At 48.3% G+C, this 19,552-nt stretch overlaps 1 protein-coding gene across 2 annotated transcripts in view; it reads left to right on the forward strand.

The window, feature by feature from the left end:
• Nucleotides 1-8,176: 8,176 nt before the first annotated feature.
• Nucleotides 8,177-19,552, forward strand: part of ECSIT (ECSIT signaling integrator) — a 30,722-nt gene continuing 19,346 nt past the window's right edge. For both annotated transcript variants that reach the window (XM_037992170.2, XM_037992171.2), the window contains exon 1: nucleotides 8,177-8,300. The gene's annotated coding sequence lies outside the window, so the exon portion shown is untranslated. The remainder of the gene's footprint in view (nucleotides 8,301-19,552) is intronic.

Raw genomic sequence — 19,552 nt, forward strand, 5'->3', positions numbered from 1 at the left:
ATGGCCACATCTGTAAAATGGGGCAATGATAGTGCCTGCCTCATGAGAGAGTTGTAAAGATCAGAAGAGTATGTCTCTTACATTCCCAGCACAGTGCCCGGCACAGCAGAGGGACTCGGGCCGTAGCATTCTTTTTTTTAAGGCAAGGTTTCACTCTGTCCTCTCAACTGGAGTACAGTGGCACAATCACAGCTCACTGCAGCCTTGACCTCCCAGGCTCAAGTGATCCTCCCATCTCAGCCCATCCAAGTAATTAGAATTACAGACTTGTGCCACCAACCTGGCTAATTTTATTTTTAGAGATGGGGTCTTGCTATGTTGCCCAGGCTGGTCTCAAATTTCTGGGCTCAAGCAATCTGCCCGCCTTGGCCTCCTAAAATGCTGGGATTTACAGGCATGAGTCACCATGCCCAGCCCATAGCATTCTTTATGCTGAGGGTCCAGCGCCCCAGTTCTGTCTCCTCCAGCCCCTCAAAAGGACCTGGGGGAGCAGACATCCTGGGTCTCACCCTCCCCATCCACTTGTGTGTCACTTGAACCACAGGGTGACTTTGTTGGGAAGTCCCAGGCCGTGAACTATGTCCCCCTCAAGCAACCCTGCCTAGCGAGATCTAACCCCTGGACCACAGGGTTGGATGCTATGCCCACATCAAGCCCCACATGGCAAGGCCATGTTTGTGACACTTGGATGACATGTCTGCAACCTGCCACACACTAATGATACGTTAAGGATATGCAATTTATAGGTCACATGCTAATGACATGGCTGCAATATGCCAGATGACGTGGCCCTTATGTCAGGCCATGTTCCAAGCTCTGTACGTATATTCATTCAATTATCATGACACCCTCAGAGGTGGACACTGTTGTTATTATTATTATTATTATTATTATTATTATTTGGAGACAGAGTCTCACTCTATTCCCCAGGCTGGAGTGCAGTGACACTGTCTTGGCTCACTGCAACCTCCACCTCCTGGCTTCAGGCGATTCTCCTGCCTCAGCCTCCCAAGTAGCTAGGATGACAGGTGCCTGCCACCATGCCTGGCTATTTTTTGTATGTTTAGTAGAGACGGGGTTTTGCCACGTTAGCCAGGCTGGTCTTGAACTCCTGACCTCGGTTGATCTGCCCACCTCGGCCTCGCAAAGTGCTGGGATTACAGGTGTGAGCCACTGTGACCAGCTGACACTGTTATTATTAATACAAGAACTTTGCTTTACAGGTGGAGAAACTGAGGCATGGGGCTTGGAATCACTTTTCCAGTGTCACACAGCAGGCCAGGGGCTGAGGAGAATTTCAGACCATGCTCCATGAACTTCAACTATGAGGCTAAGGTGGGGTTTCTCAGCCTCTACATTGGGGACAGCTGAGGCTGGATAATTCTTCATGGTTGGGGGGCGGTCCTGGGCATTCATTGTAAGACTTCAAGCAGCATCCCTGGCCTCTACCTGCTAGATGCCAGTAGCACTCTCTTGGTCCCAATAAACAGAAATGTTGAGGCACTGCGGCAGGAGTCTGTGGTCCCAGCTACTAAGGAGGCTGAGGTGGGAGGATCACTTGAGCCCAGGAGTTTGAGACCCATCTGGCCAACATAGAAAGACCATGGTCTCTAAAAAAGAAAAAAGAAGAAATGTCTACACACATTGTCAAATGTCCCCTGGTTGGGGTCGGGGTGGAAGCAGATCATCCCTGTTTGCAAACCACTGAGCTAAGGCAACGTGCCAGTTGATGGTGTGTCATGATATGTCAAACATACACGAAAATACATAAAATACGAGGCCAAGGTGGGAGGATCACTTGAGCCCAGGAGTTCGAGACCAGCTTGGGCAACATAGCGAGACCTCGTCTCTATTAAAGAAAAAGAAAGAAAGAAAGAAAGAAAGAAAAAATAGAAAGTACATAAAATGAGCTAACAATTAGCACCTGCTAAGTACTAAGCGCTTTGAGGTTGTTATCTCATTCCTCACGACAGCCCTATGAGGTAAGCCTATACGAGGCACAGAGAGGTGATGCCGAATGGCCGGGTCATACAGCTCGAGGTTGGCAGGGGCGGGATTCGAACGCGCAGATTCCCTGAACCCTCCCAAACTGAGCGGCCCTCGGGGGGCCGCAGGTGGCTACTGCGCATGTGAGGACCTGAGGCCGGCGCCCCCTGGCGGGGCGGGGGCGGGGCCTGGCTAGGTCCAGGCGGCGGTGACGTCACGCGATGACTCACTCGGCCCCGCCCCACGGCCCGCGGCCTCTTGGCCATTTATAGAATCTGCACCGGCTCTGAAGTCACGGCCCAGGCACGACGGGGGAGGTGTTGGGGAGCTCTTGGCGTGCCCCCCAACGGGGCAGCCCCGGGTACCCCCAGGGGGCAGCCCTTTCTGGGACTGCCTTGTCACTCTGATTGTAGTAGATCTGTGTCTCTGTATCTCTGTCTCTGGGTCGCCGAGCCTTTTTCTATCTCTGCCTTTGTCTCTGTGTCTCTGTTTTTGTTCCTGAGCTTTGAGTAATTCCGTTTCTCTTCATGTCGCTGTCACTATATTGTCTCTGTCTCTCTTCGCGTCTGTCTCTTCGCGTCTCTGTCTGGTAGATGGGGGTAGAGGCATTAGAGGGGGCTGATGCCATCCCGAGGCCCCAATCCCAGTAGACACCCCCATCACTGACTGCCGAGTGTCATCCGTTATTCGCTCCTTTCTAGCGTTTTCCAGGCTCTAGCCCCTCTGTGCCTCAGTTTACCATCTAAATGAGAAGTGTGGGATCTTGTAAGAGGCAGGGTTTCCCGAAGGGTCTAAGACAGTCATTGTAGGAAAGCCATGCCTCTCCTCAACTTTAGGGGACCCCCTAAAACCTTCCTGTTGCTCAGAACCGTTTAAAACTCACACCCGGCCAGGTGTGGTGGCTCGTGCCTGTAATCCCAGCACTTTGAGAGGCTGAGGCGGGTGGATCACCTGAGGTCAGTAGTTCGAGACCAGCCTGGCCAACATGGTGAAACCCCATCTCTACTAAAAATACAAAATTAGCCGGGCATGGTGGTACATGCCTGTAATGCCAGCTCCTCGGTAGGCTGAGGCAGGAGAATCGCATGGCAGGCAGAGGTTGCAGTGAGCCAAGATCACACCACTGCACTTCAGCCTGGGCCACAGGAATGAGACTCTGACTCAAAAAATATAAAAATGAAAATAAAATCCACACCCACACGTGTTTGTCTGTTTGTTTTGGGGAAAGTCAAAACCCTGCTCTGCACCGGCCTATCTTAGCCTGCTCTGCAAGCCCCCTGCTCACCAAGCTTTCCTATCCGGAAATCTGGCAGAGGCGCTGTTCCTAAAGTCTTCTGTTATGGGAACACTCACTCCATGCCAGTCACAATCTCTTTTAATCCTCACCATCACCTCAGGATGGAAACTCATAGGTCCATTTTATAGATGGGAAACTCAAGGTTCAGAGAAGCTAAGCCACCCTCCTAGGGTAACACTGCTCCTAGCTTTTCTTCTATGTCCTTTCAGATGTGCTGCTGCTGCTGCTGCTTCTGCTTCAGCTTCTGCTTCCTCTTCCTCTTTCTCTTCTTTTCCTTCTTCCCTTTCTCCCTTCTCCCTTCTCTTCTCTTCTCCCTTCTTTCTTCTTCTCCTTTTTTTTTTTTTTTTTGAGTCAAAGTCTCGCTCTGTCAGTCAGGCTGGGTGACATGATCTCAGCTCACTGCAACCTCTACCTCCCAGTTTCAAGCAATTCTGGAGCCTCAGCCTCCCAAGTAGCTGGGATTATAGGCACCTGCTACCACACCAGGCTACAGATGTGTTTCTTGAGTCCCCAAACACGTTCCCACCTCAGGGTCTTTGCACTAGCAGTTCCTGCTACCTGGAACACATTTCTGCAAGATGCTTGCATGGCCTCTCCCCAACTTCATTCAGTCTCTGCTCTAATATCACCTCTCAGAGAGGCCTTCCCTGACCACCTGCTATAAAATAATAGCATCTCTCACCACCAGACTAACTGTGAGTGGGTTGACAGGGAGGGAGCTGTTCACTTACAGTCTGGGTACAGTGGCTGAAATCTGTGATCCCAGCACTTCGAGAGGCCAAGATGGGTGGATTGCTTGAGTCCAGGAATTCAAGACCAGCCTGAGAGACATGGCAGGGCCCTGCCTCTACAAAAAAAAAAAAAAAAAAAAAAAAAAAGTAAAGAAAGAAAAAAAGAAAAGAGCATTTTTAAAAAGTGCACTTTGGGAGGCCAAAGCAGGAGGATTGCTTGAGCCCAGGAATTGGAGGCTGCAGTGAGGTATGATCATGACACTACATTTTTTTTTTTTTTTTTTCCCGAGACAGAATCTCGCTCTGTTACCCAGGCTGGAGTGCAGTGGCATCTCAGCTCACTGCAACTTCCACCTCCCAGGTTCAAGCAATTCTGCCTCAGCCTCCTGAGTAGCTGGGATTACAGGTGCCTGCCACCCTACCTGGCTAATTTTTGTATTTTTAGTAGAGACGGGGTTTCACCATGTTGACCAGACTGGTCTCGAACTGCTGACCTCAGGTGATCTGCCTGCCTCGGCCTCCCAAAGTTCTGGGATTACAGCACTGCGCCCAGCCATGCCACTGCATTTTAGTTTGGGTGAAAAAATAAATAAATAAGAAAAGAAAAGAATGCTTGACAACATGCAATGCGGGGGAGGCTGTGGGAACACTGTTGATGAGTGTGGGCAATTTGTTGATAGTTTTCCAAATGACCTTACCTTCTGAACAAGTATATCCTCTATTTTAGAATATTCCTCAGAAGTACAAGTGTAGGTGTGAAGAATGACATATGTGCAGGAACATTTATTGCAGTGGCCTTGTCATAATAAATCACTGTATAAATCCCATCAACCGGGGACAAGGGAGATAGACAAAGTTGAAGTCAAAACATATAGCACGTTGTTTCAACTAAATGAAGACACTGTAGCGCTGTGGTTAAGAGTGGGGACTCCAGCTGGGCGCGGTGATTCATGCCTGTAATCCCAACACTTTGGGAGGCTGAGGCGGGTGAATCACCAAAGGTCAGGAGTTCGAGACCAGCCTGGGCAACATGGTGAAACCCTATCTCTACAAAAAATACAAAAATTAACTGGGCGTGATGGTGGGAGCCTATAATCCCAGCTACTTGGGAGGCTGAGGCAGGGGGTTTCACCATGTTGGTCAGGCTGGTCTTGAACTTCTGACCTTGTGATCTGTCTGCCTTGGCCTCTCAAAGTGCTGGGATTAGAGGTGTGAGCCACTGCACCTGGCCCATTGCATTTCTATCTATCTATCTATCTATCTATCTATCTATCTATCTATCTATCTTGGAGATGAGGTCTCACTATGATGCCCAGGCTGGACTTGAACTCCTGGGCTCAAGCGATCCTCCTGCCTCAGCCTCCTAAATAACTAGGACTACAGTGCCACCGTGCCTGGCCCTCACTGCATTTAATTGTCTTATCTCCATACATTCCTACAGTCTATAATAGTCCCTGGGTCTTTCAGGACCTTGACACTTTTGAAGAGTGCTGGTCAGTTATTTTGTAGATCGTCTTCGAATTTGGTTTGTCTTGAATAAACTGAGGTGTTTGCATTACCAGGAAGAATACCAGAGAGGTGATGATGTACCCTTCTAAGTGCGTCATACCAAGGACTTCATGATATCACCATGAGTCATTGCTAGTGATATTAATGTTGGTCCCTTGGTTAAGGTGGTGTCTGCTAGGATCTTCCACTGTGAAGCTGCTACTTTTTATAGGGTTATTTCTGGGACTGCAAGCAGTGAGCCGAGATTGTGTCACTGCACTCCAGCCTGGGCGACAGAGCGAGACTTCGTCTCAAAAAAAATAAATAAATAAAATAAAATAAATAAATAAATAATGACTGGGCACGGTGGCTAGTGCCTGTAATCCCAGCGCTTTGGGAGGCTGAAGCGGGAGGACCACTTGAGCCCAGGAGTTCGAGACCAACCTAGGCAACATGGTGAAATTCTGTCTCTACTAAAAATACAAAAATTATCCGGGTATGGTGGCACGTGCCTGTAGTCCCAGCTACTCGGGAGGCGGAGGCAGGAGAATTGCTTGAACGTGGGAGGTGGAGGTTGCAATTAGCCAAGATTGCACCACTGCACTCCAACCTGGGCGACAGAGCCAGACTCTGTCTCCAAAAAATAAATAAATAAAATATAATAAAATAAAAAATAATAAAAAGACTAGTTCTGGAAAGATAAATAAGAAAATAAAAGCCATGAGCACCTCAAGAGGACACCAGTAACTCTGAAGGCCACAGCCAGGTCAGCGACCCCACCATCTTACCCACTCCCCAGCTAAGCAGAGCTGACTCTGCCTGCTTGTAGCTGCGGGAGCCTGGCAGAGGACAGTAGCGCTCCCAGCCGCTACCCACATGCCTGTCAACTTGCCAAGGAGGAGTGCTCCAGCCAAGCAGCTGATTGGCTACAGGTCTTCTCAGATCGCCCAATCACAGGAGTTCTGGTGAGGTGGATGTCCTGCGGCTGCGCAGAGTCTTTGAGGCATCCTAAGAGCAGGTTCTTGCATCCTAGTCCCCATGCCAGCTCACTGCACCGCAGAAGGTGAGGGACTGCAGAAATGGGCTTATGAGGACAGATAGCCTTTCTTTCCGGGGGCCACTGCTATTGCCAATAGCCCATTTTATGTACTTATCCACCTTAGTTACTAACAGCCTAAATCTGGTGCTTTCTGGGGGAGACCAGGAGCCCCCATTACTCAATCTCACCTCGTTTTATCACATTTCCTCCTAAGTTATTCCATTCCAACCACACAGAGTCTTTGCTGTTGTTCCCAGTGCCAAAAGCGTTCCCCAGATATCCAGAAGGCTCACTCACTTCCTCCGGCCTTTACTCAAAGGCCGCCTCATTGAGACCTTCCTATCTATCTATCTATTTATTTATTGAGACGGAGTTTCACTCTGTCGCCCAGGCTGGAGTGCAGTGGCACAATCTTGGCTCACTGCAACCTCCACCTCTTGGGTTCAAGCAATTCTCGTGCCTCAGCCTCCTGAGTAGCAGGGATCACAGGAGCTCACCACCACGACCTACTAATTTTTATTTTTATTTATTTATTTATTTTTTGAGACAGAGTCTCGCTCTGTCGCCCAGGCTGGAGTGCAGTGGCGCGATCTCCGCTCACTGCAAGCTCCGCCACCTCCCGGGTTAATGCCATTCTCCTGGCTCAGCCTCCCTAGAAGCTGGGACTACAGGCGCCCGCCACCACGCCCAGCTAATTTTTTTGTATTTTCAGTAGAAACGGGATTTCACCGTGTTCGCCAGGATGGTCTCGATCTCCTGACCTCATGATCCACCCGCCTCGGCCTCCCAAAGTGCTGGGATTACAGGTGCGAGCCACCGTGCCCGGCCTATTTATTTAATTTATTTTTTGAGACAGAGTATCGCTCTGTTGCTGAAGCTGGAGTGCAGTGGAGTGATCCTGGCTCACTGCAACCTCCGTCTCCCAGGTTCAAGCGATTCTCCTGCCTCAGCCTCCTGAGTAGCTGGGATTACAGGAGCCCACCACCATGCCCTGCTAATTTTGTATTTTTAGTAGAGATGGGGTTTCATCATGTTGGCCAGGCTGGTCTTGAACTCCTGACCTCAGGTGATCCGCCCTCCTCGGCCTCCCAAAGTGCCTGGATTACAGGCGTGAGCCACCACGCCCGGCCCTGTTTATTTATTATTACTATTTTTAGAAACAGGGTCTCACTCTGTTGCCCAGGCTGGAGTGCAGTGGTGCAATCATGGCTCATTGTAGCCTCGACCTCCAGGGCTCAAGCGATCCTCCCGTTTCAGCCTCCCGAATACTAGGACTATGAGCACGTGCCATTGCGCCCAGTTAATTTTTAACTTTTTTGTAGAGAAGGGGGTCTCGCTATGTTGTTGCCCAGGCTAGTCTCGAATTCCTGGCCTCCCAAAGGGCTGGGATTACCGTCATGAGCCACCGTGTCGGCCTCCTTTCACTTTTTTTTAATTCATTTTCTCATTTCAGCCCCTGGGGCCTGCGGTTGGATTCACAGACTCCCAAGTCCAGCCTCCCGGGCCATTTCAAGGTTCCCAGGCCTGGAGTGACACTTGACTCATTAAAAGCCGGGCCTAGCTCGTTATGAGGCGGGTCTAAGGCCCCTTCCGCCTTCCTATTGGCGCACCTCGCTTTGTGGGCGGGACCTATTACACCGGCTTTCTTGATTAGCTGCCTCACTGGCGCTCCCTGACCCGGACGCTCTCTGGGCCAATATGGCGGCGCCCAGCAAAAAGACAGAGCTGGCCTGGAATCCGCGGCTGGCCGCGTGAGTAGGTAGGTCGTACGCGGGTAGGCGAGCGCGAACTGCTGGGCTCTAAGCGGACCCTTCAGGACCCGGCAGCGCTAGAGGGCGGCCCTGGAGGGACCCATCTGCAGGGCCAGGGCGCCGTGACCTTTCGTAGTGGGGGCGGGGACGCGCTGGGAAAGGCCGCCCCTCTTGTGCCAGCCGCATCACGCCCCCAGTCTCCGGTTTTGCAGATGAAACAACTGACCCAGATTAAAGTGCTCGCCAGAGGTCACGCCGCAAGTCGGCAACCGGGCAGGAATTGGAATCTACGTCTGCCTGTTTCCCCCAAGAGACCCAGAATCCTGGCAGCCGGTTTCAGAGCTGCTGTAGGTACACTGTACCTCGGGGTTCAGATTTATAGGTGTTTTGTTGAAATTGAGCTCTTGTTTCCGTTCGGTTGATACTTGTTAGGCATCTGCTGTGTACCAGGCACTGTCCTGGGTGCTGGAGACACAGCCATGAGGAAGATAGATAAAAATCCCTCATCTCCTGGGGGAACCAGACTTTTAACAAATCACAAATAAACGAAACAGGTGATTTCAGATACTGATAAGTTACTAAAAATGCGTTAATGGTGTCGAGAATTTCGCTTGAGCGCAGGAGTTCGAGACCAGCCTTGGCAACATAGCAGGGCCCTGTTCTCTACAAAAAATTATGCGGGCATTGTGGTGCAGGCCTATAGTCCTAGCTACTCGGAAAGCTGAGGTGGGAGGATTGCTTGAGCCCACGAGGTCAAGGCTGTAGTGAGCCGTGATTGTGCCACTGCACTCCAGCCTGGGGGACAGAGCAGGACCCTGTCTCAGAAACAAACAAAGAAAAATTAATAGGTCGATGAGGGCTTTTAGAAAAATATGGGGAATGGGAGGTGGTCAAAGAAGACCTTTCATTGAAATGACCAGAGACAGCTGTGGGCAGATCTGGAGGAAGAAAGCTCTAGACAGAGAGAAAAGCGAGTACAAAGGTTCTGAGATGGGTTAAACTTAGTTTATTTCAGAAACAGTGTAGCTGAAGCTGCCAGTGGTAGGAGTTGAGTTGAGAGGGGTAGACCCTGTCTGATTTTATTTATTTATTTTTATTTTTTAGAGACAGGATTTCCCTTGTTTGCCAAGCCTGGAGTGCAGTGGTGCAATCATAGCTCACTGCAGCCTCAAACTCCATGGCTCAAGTGATTCTCCTGCCTCAGCTTTCCCAGTAGCTGGGACTACAGGTGCACACCACCAGGTCCAGCTAATTTTTTAAAACAATTTTTGTAGAGATCGTGTCCTGCTATGTTGTCCAAGCTGGTCTTGAACTCCTGGGCTGCAGTGATCCTCCCCACTTGGCCTTCCAAAGCACTAGGATTAGAGGCATGAGCCACTGCTCCCTGCCTATTTATTTTTAGAGACAGGATCTCAGTATGTTGCCCAGGCTAGAGTGCAGTTGCTATTCACAAGTGCAGTCATAGTTCACTGCAACCTCTAACTACTGACTTTAAAGGATCCTCCAGCCTCAGTCTCCTGAGTACCTGAGATGACAGGCATTCGCCACCATGCCTGGATAATTTTTAATTTTTTTGTGGAGATGGGGTCTCGCTATGTTGCCCAGGCTGGTCTTGAATTCCTGGGCTCAAGTGATCCTCTTACCTTGGTCTTCCAAAGTGTTGGGATTACAGGCATGAACCAGTGTGCCCAGTCCCTGATTTTAAGTGTGATGTGCCGTTAGAGATTTTAGGCAGAAATCACTAGTTTTAGTTAGTTTGTTTGTTTATTTAGAGATGGAGTCTCGCTCTGTCACCCAGGCTGGAGGGCAATGTCCGGAGCAACTGGGATTACAGGCGCCTACTACCACACCTGGCTAATTTTTGTATTTTTAGTAGAGATGGGGTTTCACCATCTCAGCCAAGCTGGTCTTGAACTCCTGACCTCGTGATCCACCCGACTCAGCCTCCCAAAGTGCTGGGATTACAGGCGTGAGCCACCACGCCTGACCTAAGTTTAGTTTAAAAGCTCCCTCTGGGTGGGTACGATGGCTCATGCCTGTAATCCTAACACTTTGGGAGGCCAAGATGGGTGGATTGCTTGAGCTCAGGAGTTCAAGACCACCCTGGGCAACATGATGAAACACCATCTCTACTAAAATACAAAAAATTAGCTGGGTGTGGTGGTACACACCTGTAGTCTCAGCTACTCGAGAGGCCTAGGCATGAGAATCAACTTGAACTGGGGAGGTGGAGGTTGTACTGAGCTGAGATCCTGCCACTGCACTCCAGCCTGGGCAACAGAATGAGACTCTGTCTCCCCCGCAAAAAAAAAGCTCCCTCTGGCCGTAGTGGGGAGAACTGACTGGAGGCGGAAAGGGCAGATGTGGGAGGCTTGATAGGTATCCAAGTCATAGATTGAGATGGTGGCTTCAGACAGAAAGAGGTGCATTTGGGATGGATTTGGAAGTAGTCACCCAGACTAGTTTTTTTTTTTTTTTTTTTTTTTTTGAGACAGAGTCTGGCTCTGTTGCCCAGGCTGGAGTGCAGTGGCGCGATCTTGGCTCACTGCAAGCTCCACCTCCCGGGTTCACGCCATTCTCCCGCCTCAGCCTCCCGAGTAGCTGGGCCTACAGGCGCCCGCCACCACGCCCGGCTAATTTTTGGTAGTTTTAGTAGAGACGAGGTTTCACCGTGTTAGCCAGGTGTTTGAGAGCGGTTGCTCTCAAAACTGTAATCCCAGCACTTTGAGAGGCCAAGGTGGGTGGATCATGAAGTAAAGAGTTCGAGACCAGCCTGGCCAACATGGTGAAATCTCATCTCTACTAAGAATACAAAAATTAGTCAGGTGTGGTGGTGCATGCCTGTAATCCCAGCTACTCCAGAAGTTGAGGCAGGAGAATTGCTTGAACCCAGGAGGCGGAGGTTGCAGTGAACCTAGATCACACCACTGCACTCCAACCTGGGCGACAGAGCAAGACTCCATCTGGAAAAAAAAAAGCAGATTCCAATTCAATAGGTCTGGGATAGGGCCAATAATTTGGTTTTTTTGTTTTGTTTTGTTTTTTAGCAGGTGAGTTGGTACACATTCAGTGGATTCTGACTTTTATGGCTGCCATCCTGATAAATTTTGCTGTTTTTTTTTTTTTTTTTTTTTTTTTTTTTTGAGACAGTTTCACTCTTGTTGCCTAGGCTAGAGTGCAATGGCGTCCTCTTGGCTCACCACAAGCAGTCTCCTGGGTTCAAGCGATTCTTCTGCCTCAGCCTCCACGTAGTTGGAATTACTGGCATGCGCCACCGCACCCAGCTAATTCTGTATTTTTTTTTTTTTTTTAAGTAGAGACAGGGTCTCTCCATGTTGGAGCTGGTCTCGAACTCCTGACCTCAGGTGATCCATCTGCCTGGGCCTCCCAAAGTGCTGGGATTACAGGCGTGAGCCACTGCACCCGGCTGGAGTGCTTTTTATTTTTTATTTTTGAGATAGGGTCTCACTCTGTCACCCAAGCCAGAGTGTGGTAGCACAGTCATAGTTCGTATAACCTGAACTGCTGGGCTTAAGTGATCTTCCTACCTCAGCCTCCTGAGTAGCTGGGACTACAAATGAGTGCCACCACATCCAGCTGCTTTTTTTTTTTTTTTGCTGGTCTTGATCTCCCAGGCTCAAGTGATCCTCCCACTCTGATCTCCCAAAGTGGATAAGAAGCATGAGCTGCTGTGCCCAGCCTTCAGTGAGGTGCTTTAGAATGCTGATGCCCCACCTTCAGATATTCTGAATTAATGTGTCTGGGATCTGGCCCGGGCATGGTTTTTGCTTTTTTTTTTTTTTTTTTTTTTTTTTTTTTTTTTTTTTTTTTTTTTGAGATGGAGTCTTGATCTGTTGCCCAAGCTGGAGTGCAGTGGTGCGATCTTGGCTTGCTGCAACCCTCCGCCTTCTGGGTTCAAGCGATTCTCTTGCCTCAGCCTCCTGAGTAGCTGGGATTACAGGTGCCCACCACCATGCAGATTTTTTTTTTTTTTTTTGAGACAGAATCTCGCTCTTTCACCCAGGCTGGAGTGAAGTGGCGTGATCTTGGCTCACTGCAACCTCCGCCTTACAGGTTCAAGCGATTCTCCTGCCTCAGCCTCCCGAGTAGCCAGGATTACAGGCGCCTGCCACCATGCCCAGCTAATTTTTGTATTTTTAGTAGAGACAGGGTTTTACCATGTTGGCCAGGCCGGTTTCAAACTTCTGACCTCAAGTGATCCATCTGCCTTGGCCTCCCAGAGTGCTGGGATTACACGTGTGAGCTGCCGCACCCGGTTTAATGTTTCTTTTTTAATTTTTTAAATTTATTGATTTTCACACATTTTCCCTCTTTACTAGCAGTCAGTATATCATATGAATATAGACATAAAATTCCTCAACAAAATACTAGCAGATAAAATCCAACAGCATGGAAAAAGAATTACACACCATGATCTAGTGGAGTTTATACCAGAAATGCAAGGTTAGTTTAATATGTGAACATCAATTAATATACTGCATTAGAATTAGAATAAAGGATAAAAACCACATGATTATCTCAATACAAGCGGAAAAAGCATTGACAAAATCCGATATACTTTTTTTTTTTTTTGAGGCAGAGTCTCCCTCTGTTGTGCAGGCTGAGGTTCAGTGGCACGATCTCAGCTCACTGCAACCTCCGCCTCCTGGGTTCAAATGATTCTCTTCGCCCAGCCTCCCAAGTAGCTGGAACTACAGGCATGTACCACCATGCTCTGCTAATTGTTGGATTTTTAGTAAACATGAGGTTTTGCCATGTTGGCCAGGCTGGTCTCAACTCCTGACCTCAAGTAATCCGCCTGCCTCAGCCTCCCAAAGTGCTGGGAAATCCAATGTACTTTCTGATGAGAATACTCATCAAACTAGAAATATGAAGGAACTTCCTCAGCCTGAGAAAGGGCATCATAAAAAACCCACAGCTCCAGCACTTTGGGAAGCTGAGGTGGGCAGATCACGAGGCCAGGAGGTCGAGACCAGCCTAGCCAACATAGTGAAACCCCGTGTCTACAAAAATACCAAAAAAAAAAAAAAAAAAAAAAATTGGTGTGGTGGCGGGAGCCTGTAATCCTAGCTACTCCAGAGGCTGAGGCAGGAGAATCACTTGAACCTGGGAGGCGGAGGTTGCAGTGAGCTGAGATTGCACCACTGCACACCAGCCTGGGCGACAGTGCAAGACTGCGTCTCAAAAACAAACAAACAACCCACAGCTGGTATCATACTTAATGTTGAAATACTAGATGCTTTTCCCTCTTAAGATGAGGAACAAGGCCGGGCGTAGTAGCTCACACCTGTAATCCCAGCACTTTGGGAGGCCGCAGTGGGTGGATCACCTGAGGTCAGGAGTTTGAGACCAGCTTGGCCAACATGGTGAAACCCTGTCTCTACTAAAAATACAGAAAATTAGCTTAGCGTGGTGGTGGATACCTGTAATCCCAGCTACTCAGGAGGCTGAGGCAAGAGAATTGCTTGAACCGGGAGATGGAGGTTGCAGTGAGCCAGGGTCATACCATTTGCACCCCAGGCTGGGCAACAAGAGTGAGGCTGCGTCTTAATTAAAAAAAAAAAAAAAAAAAGATGAGGAACGAGACAGGAATGTCCATTCACCATGTCTGTTCAGGATTTTCCTGGAGGTTCCAGAAGGGGCACTTAAGTAAGAAAACGAAATTAAAGGCCCCAGATGTGGTGGCTATTGCCTGTAATCCCAGCATTTTGGGAGGCCGAAGCAGAAGGATTGCCTGAGGCCAGGAGTTCAATACCAGCCTGGGCAACACAGCGAGACTCTGTGTCTACAAAAAGTTTTAAAGTTAGCCAAGCGTTGGCTGGGTGCAGTGGCTCACGCCTGTAATCCCAGCACTTTGGGAGGCTGAGGTGGGCGGATCACGAGGTCAGGAGATTGAGACCATCCTGGCAAACACGATGAAACCCTGTCTCTACTAAAAATACAAAAAATTAGCTGGGTGCGGTGGTGGCCGCCTGTAGTCCCAGCTACTCAGGAGGCTGAGGCAGAATGGCATGAACCTGGAAGGTGGGGTTGCAGTGAGCCGAGATTGCACCACTGCACTCCAGCCTGGGTGATAGAGCGAGACTCCATCTCAAAAAAAAAAAATTAGCCAGGCATGGTGACATGCACCTGTAGTCTCAGCTACTTGGGAAGGTGAGGTGGGAGGATCGCTTGAGCCCAGGAGGTCAAGGCTACAGTGAGCCATGATCATGCCAATGCGCTTGATACAGGGTAACTGTGTCTCTAAAAAATGTGTAAAAAGAAAACAATAAAATAAAAACAAAAGGCATCCAGATTGAAAAGGAAAAGATAAAACTGTCTCAACTTGGAGATGACATGATCTCGTATATAGAAAATCCCAAGTAATCTAATAAAAATCTATTAGAACTAATAAACAAGTTCAGCAAGTTGTAGGACACATGATTGACATGTAAAAATATATTTCTATACACTAGCCATAAATAATGCAAAAATGAAATTAAGAAAAATAATTCCATACCGGGCATGGTGACCCATGCCTGTAATCCCAGCACTTTAAGAGGCTGAGGTGGGAGGATCGCTTGACCCAGAAGTTTAAAACCAGCCTGGACGGCACAGTGATATCCCACCTTTACAAAAAATTTAAAAATTAGGTGGGCATGGTAGCATATGCCTGTAGTCCCAGCTACTTGGGAGGCTGAGGTAGGAGGATCACTTGAGCTCAGTAGTTTTGGGCTGCAGTGAGCTGTGATTGTATCACTGCACTCCAGCCTGGGTGACAGAGTAAGACCCCATCTCTAAAAAAGAATAAAAGAGGCCGGGCGCAGTGGCTCAAGCCTGTAATCCTAACACTTTGGGAGGCGGAGACGGGCGGATCACGAGGTCAGGAGATCGAGACCATCCTGGCTAACATGGTGAAACCCCGTCTCTATTAAAAAATAAAAAAAAAAACTAGCCGGGCGAGATGGCGGGTGCCTGTAGTTCCAGCTACTCGGGAGGCTGAGGCAGGAGAATGGCGTAAACCCGGGAGGCGGAGCTTGCAGTGAGCTGAGATCCAGCCACTGCACTCCAACCTGGGCGACAGAGCGAGACTCCGTCTAAAAAAAAAAAAAAAGAATAAAAGAAATATATATATATATATTTTTGGAGATGGAGTCTTGCCCTGCTGCCCAGGCTGGAGTGCAATGGCATAATCTCGGCTCGCTGCTACCTCTGCCTCCTGGGTTCAAGCCATTCTCCTTCCCCAGCCTCCTGAGTACTGGGATTACAGGCACCCACCACCACACCCAGCTAATTTTTTTTATCTTTAGTAGAAATGGGGTTTCACCATATTGGCCAGGCTGGTCTCATTTTGTAGTTTTCAGTGTATTCTGCCATTACTTTTAATGGCAAAAACCGCAATTACTTTTGCACCAAAATAATGTAAGTCTTTTACTTCTTTTGCTAAATTTATTTGGGTCGGGTGCAGTGGCTCATGTCTGTAATCCCATCACTTTGGGAGGCTGAGGTGGGCGGATCATCTGAAGTCAGGAGTTCGAGACCAATCTGGTCAACATGGTGAAACCCCATCTCTACTAAAAATACAAAAAAAAAAAAAATTAGCTGGGCGTGATAGCAGGTGACTAATCCCAGCTATTCTGGAGGCTGAGGCAGGCAGAACCCGGGGAGAGAGAGGTTGCAGTGAGCTGAGATCACGCCACTGCACTCCAGCCTGGGTGACAGAGACTCCGTCTAAAAAAAAAAAAAAAAGAGGCCGGGCACGGTGGCTCAAGCCTGTAATCCCAGCACTTTGGGAGGCAGAGACGGGCGAATCATGAGGTCAGGAGATCGAGACCATCCTGGCTAACACGGTGAAACCCCGTCTCTACTAAAAATTACAAAAAACTAGCTGGGCGAGGGCGAGGTGGCGGGCGCCTGTAGTCCCAGCTACTTGGGAGGCTGAGGCAGGAGAATGGCGTAAACCCGGGAGGCGGAGCTTGCAGTGAGCTGAGATCCGGCCACTGCACTCCAGCCTGGGCGACAGAGCGAGACTCCATCTCAAAAAAAAAAAGAAGAATCAAACAAGTAGATATCCCATGTTCATGGATCAGAAGATAGCAGTAATTCCCAAATTGATCTACAGATTCAACACCATCCCTGTTTGGATCCCAGCTGGCTTTTTTGCAGAAATTAACAGCTGATTCTAAAATTCATATGAAATTGTGGGGAAGTGAGAACAGCCAAAACAATTTTGAAAAAAAAAAAAAAAAAGAACAAAGTTGGAAGACTCGCACTTCCTGATTTCAAAACTTAACCACAAAGCTATAGTTATCAAAAACAATGTGGTAGGCAGGGCATGGTGGGTCACGCCTGTAATCCCAGCATTTTGGGAGGCCGAGGTGGACTGATCCCTTGAGTCCAGGAGTTCAAGACCAGCCTGGCCAACATGGCGAAACCCCTTCTCCACTAAAAATACAAAAATGAGCCGGGTGTGGTGGTGGGCGCCTGTAATTCCACCTACTTGGGAGGCTGAGGCAGGAAAACCACTTGAACCTAGGTGACAGAGGTTGCAGTGAGCCAAGCTTGCACCACTGCACTCCAGTCTGGGCGACACTCCCTCTCAAAAACAAAAACAAAACAATGTGATAGTGGCATAAGTGTCGACATGTAGATCAATAGAATAGACTTGTAAACCCAGAAATAAACCTTTATATTTATGGTCAATTGGTTTTTAGCAAGGGTGTCAAGACAATAAAATAGGGAAAGAATAGTCTTTAACAAATTCAACTGTATGTCCACATTATGCGATCCCCTTCCACACACCATACACCATAATTAATTCAAAGTGGATCACAGACCTGAATGTCAAAATGTAAAACTCAACAAAACAAAACAAAAACTCTTAGAAGAAAACATTGTAGGCTGGGTGCAGTGGCTCACACCTGTAATCCCAGCACTTTTTTTTTTTTTTTTTTTTTTTTTTTTTTTTTTGAGACGGAGTCTGGCTCTGTCACCCAGGCTAGAGTGCAGTGGCCGGATCTCTGCTCACCGCAAGCTCCTCCTGCCGGGTTTACGCCATTCTCCTGCCTCAGCCTCCGGAGTAGCTGGGACTACAGGCGCCCGCCACCTCGCCCGGCTAGTTTTTTGTACTTTTTAGTAGAGACGGGGTTTCACCGTGTTAACCAGGATGGTCTCGATCTCCTGACCTCGTGATCCGCCCGTCTCGGCCTCCCAAAGTGCTGGGATTACAGGCTTGAGCCACCGCGCCCGGCCAATCCCAGCACTTTGGGAGGCCGAGGTGGGCGGATCATGAGGTCAGGAGTTCGAGACCAGCCTGACCAACATGGTGAAACCCCGTCTCTACTAAAAATACAAAAATTAGCCAGGCGTGGTGTTGAGCGCCTGTAATCCCAGCTACTTGGGAGGCTGAGACAGGAGAATTGCTTGAACCCGGGAGGCAGAGGTTGCAGTGAGCCGAGATTGCAGCACTGCACTCCAGCCTGGGCAACAGAATGAGACTCCATCTCCAAAAAAAAAAAAAAAAGAAGAAAACGTTGATGTAAATCTCTTGACCTTGGGCTAGGCAATGGTTGTTTTTAGATATAATACCAAAAAAAAAAAAAAAACAAAAAAAAAAACAGCTATTAAAAGGAAAAGAATAAGTTGGATTTCATCAAAATTTAAAAATTTGATGTTACAAATGATAAAGTGAATAGACAGCTCTCAGAATGGAAGAAAATATTTGTAAGTCATAAGGGTATAATATCCATCCAGAATATATAAAGGCCATGGTGGTGGCTCATACCTGTGATCCAGCACTTTGGGAGGCCAAGATAAGAAGACTGCTTGAGGCCAGGAGTTTGAGACTAGCCTGGGCAACATAGAAAGACCCCATTGTACAAAAAAATACAAAAATTAGTTGGGTATGGTGGCTTATCCCTGTAATCCCAGCTGCTTAGGAGGCTGAGGTGGGAGGATCACTTGTGTCTGGGAGGTTGAGGCTGCAGTGAGCTGAGATTACACCACTGTACTCCAGCCTGAGCATGTCTCAAAAAAAAAAAAATATATATATATATATATATATATGTAAAGAACTCTTACAACTTGGCTGTACACAGTGGCTCATGCCTATAATCCCAGAACTTTGGGAGGCCAGGGCAGGCAGATCACGAAGTCAGGAGTTTAAGACCAGCCTGATCAACTTGGTGAAACCCTGTCTCTACTAAAAATACAAAAATTAGCCAGGCATGGTGGTACATGCCTGTAATCCCAGCTACTCAGGAGGCTGAGCCAGGATAATCACTTTAACCCAGGAGGCGGAGGTTGCAGTGAGCTGAGATCGTGCCACTACACTCCAGCCTGGGTGACAGAGCGAGACTCCGTCTCAAAAAAAAAAAAAAAAAAAAGACTACACATTGGGTACAGTGATGTGTACTCAACTGCTCAGGTGATGTGTACACCACAATCTCAGAAATCAGTAAAAAACTTATTCTTGTAACCACTACCCATTCCCCAAAAACCTATTGGAAAAAAAATAGACAAAACAGCTGGGCGCGGTGGCTCACGCCTGTAAGCCCAGCACTTTGGGAGGCTGAGATGAGGGGATCACTTGATGTCAGGAGTTCAAGACCAGCCTGGCCAATATGGGGAAACCCCATTTCTACTAAAGATAAAAAAAATTAGCTGGGTGTGGTGATGTGCGCCTGTAATCCCAGCTACTCGGGAGACTGGGGCAGGAGAATGGCTTAAACCTGGGAGGCAGAGGTAGCAGCGAGCCGAGATTGTGCCATTGCACTCCAGCCTGGGCAACAGGGCAAGACTCCATTTCAGAAAAAAAAAAAAATTAGCCAGGCATGGTGACGCATGCCTGTAGTCCCAGCTACTCAGGAGGCTGAGGCAGAAAAATCTCTTGAACTCAGGAGGTGGAGGTTTCAGTGAGCTGAGATAACACCACTGCACTCCAGCTTGGGCAACAGAGCGAGACTCCATCTCAAAAAAAAAAAAAAGACAAAACAGGTTTTGGTGAGGATATGGAGAAATTGGAGCTCATCCACATTTGACTCTTGAACAACTTGATGGTTAGGGGTGCTGACCTTCCACACAATTGAAAATCTGCCTGTAACTTTGTTTTGTTTTGTTTTTTAAAAAACGAGAGTTTGCTCTGTCACTCAGGCCAGAATGCAGTGGTGTGATTATAGCTCACTGCAACCTTGAACTGCTGGGCTCAAGCGATCCTCCTGCCTCAGTCTCCCAAGTAGCTGGAACCATATGTGTGCACCAC

This window comes from Chlorocebus sabaeus, chromosome 6 (genome assembly GCF_047675955.1).
Source record: "Chlorocebus sabaeus isolate Y175 chromosome 6, mChlSab1.0.hap1, whole genome shotgun sequence".
Classification (NCBI taxonomy): Eukaryota; Metazoa; Chordata; class Mammalia; order Primates; family Cercopithecidae; genus Chlorocebus; species Chlorocebus sabaeus.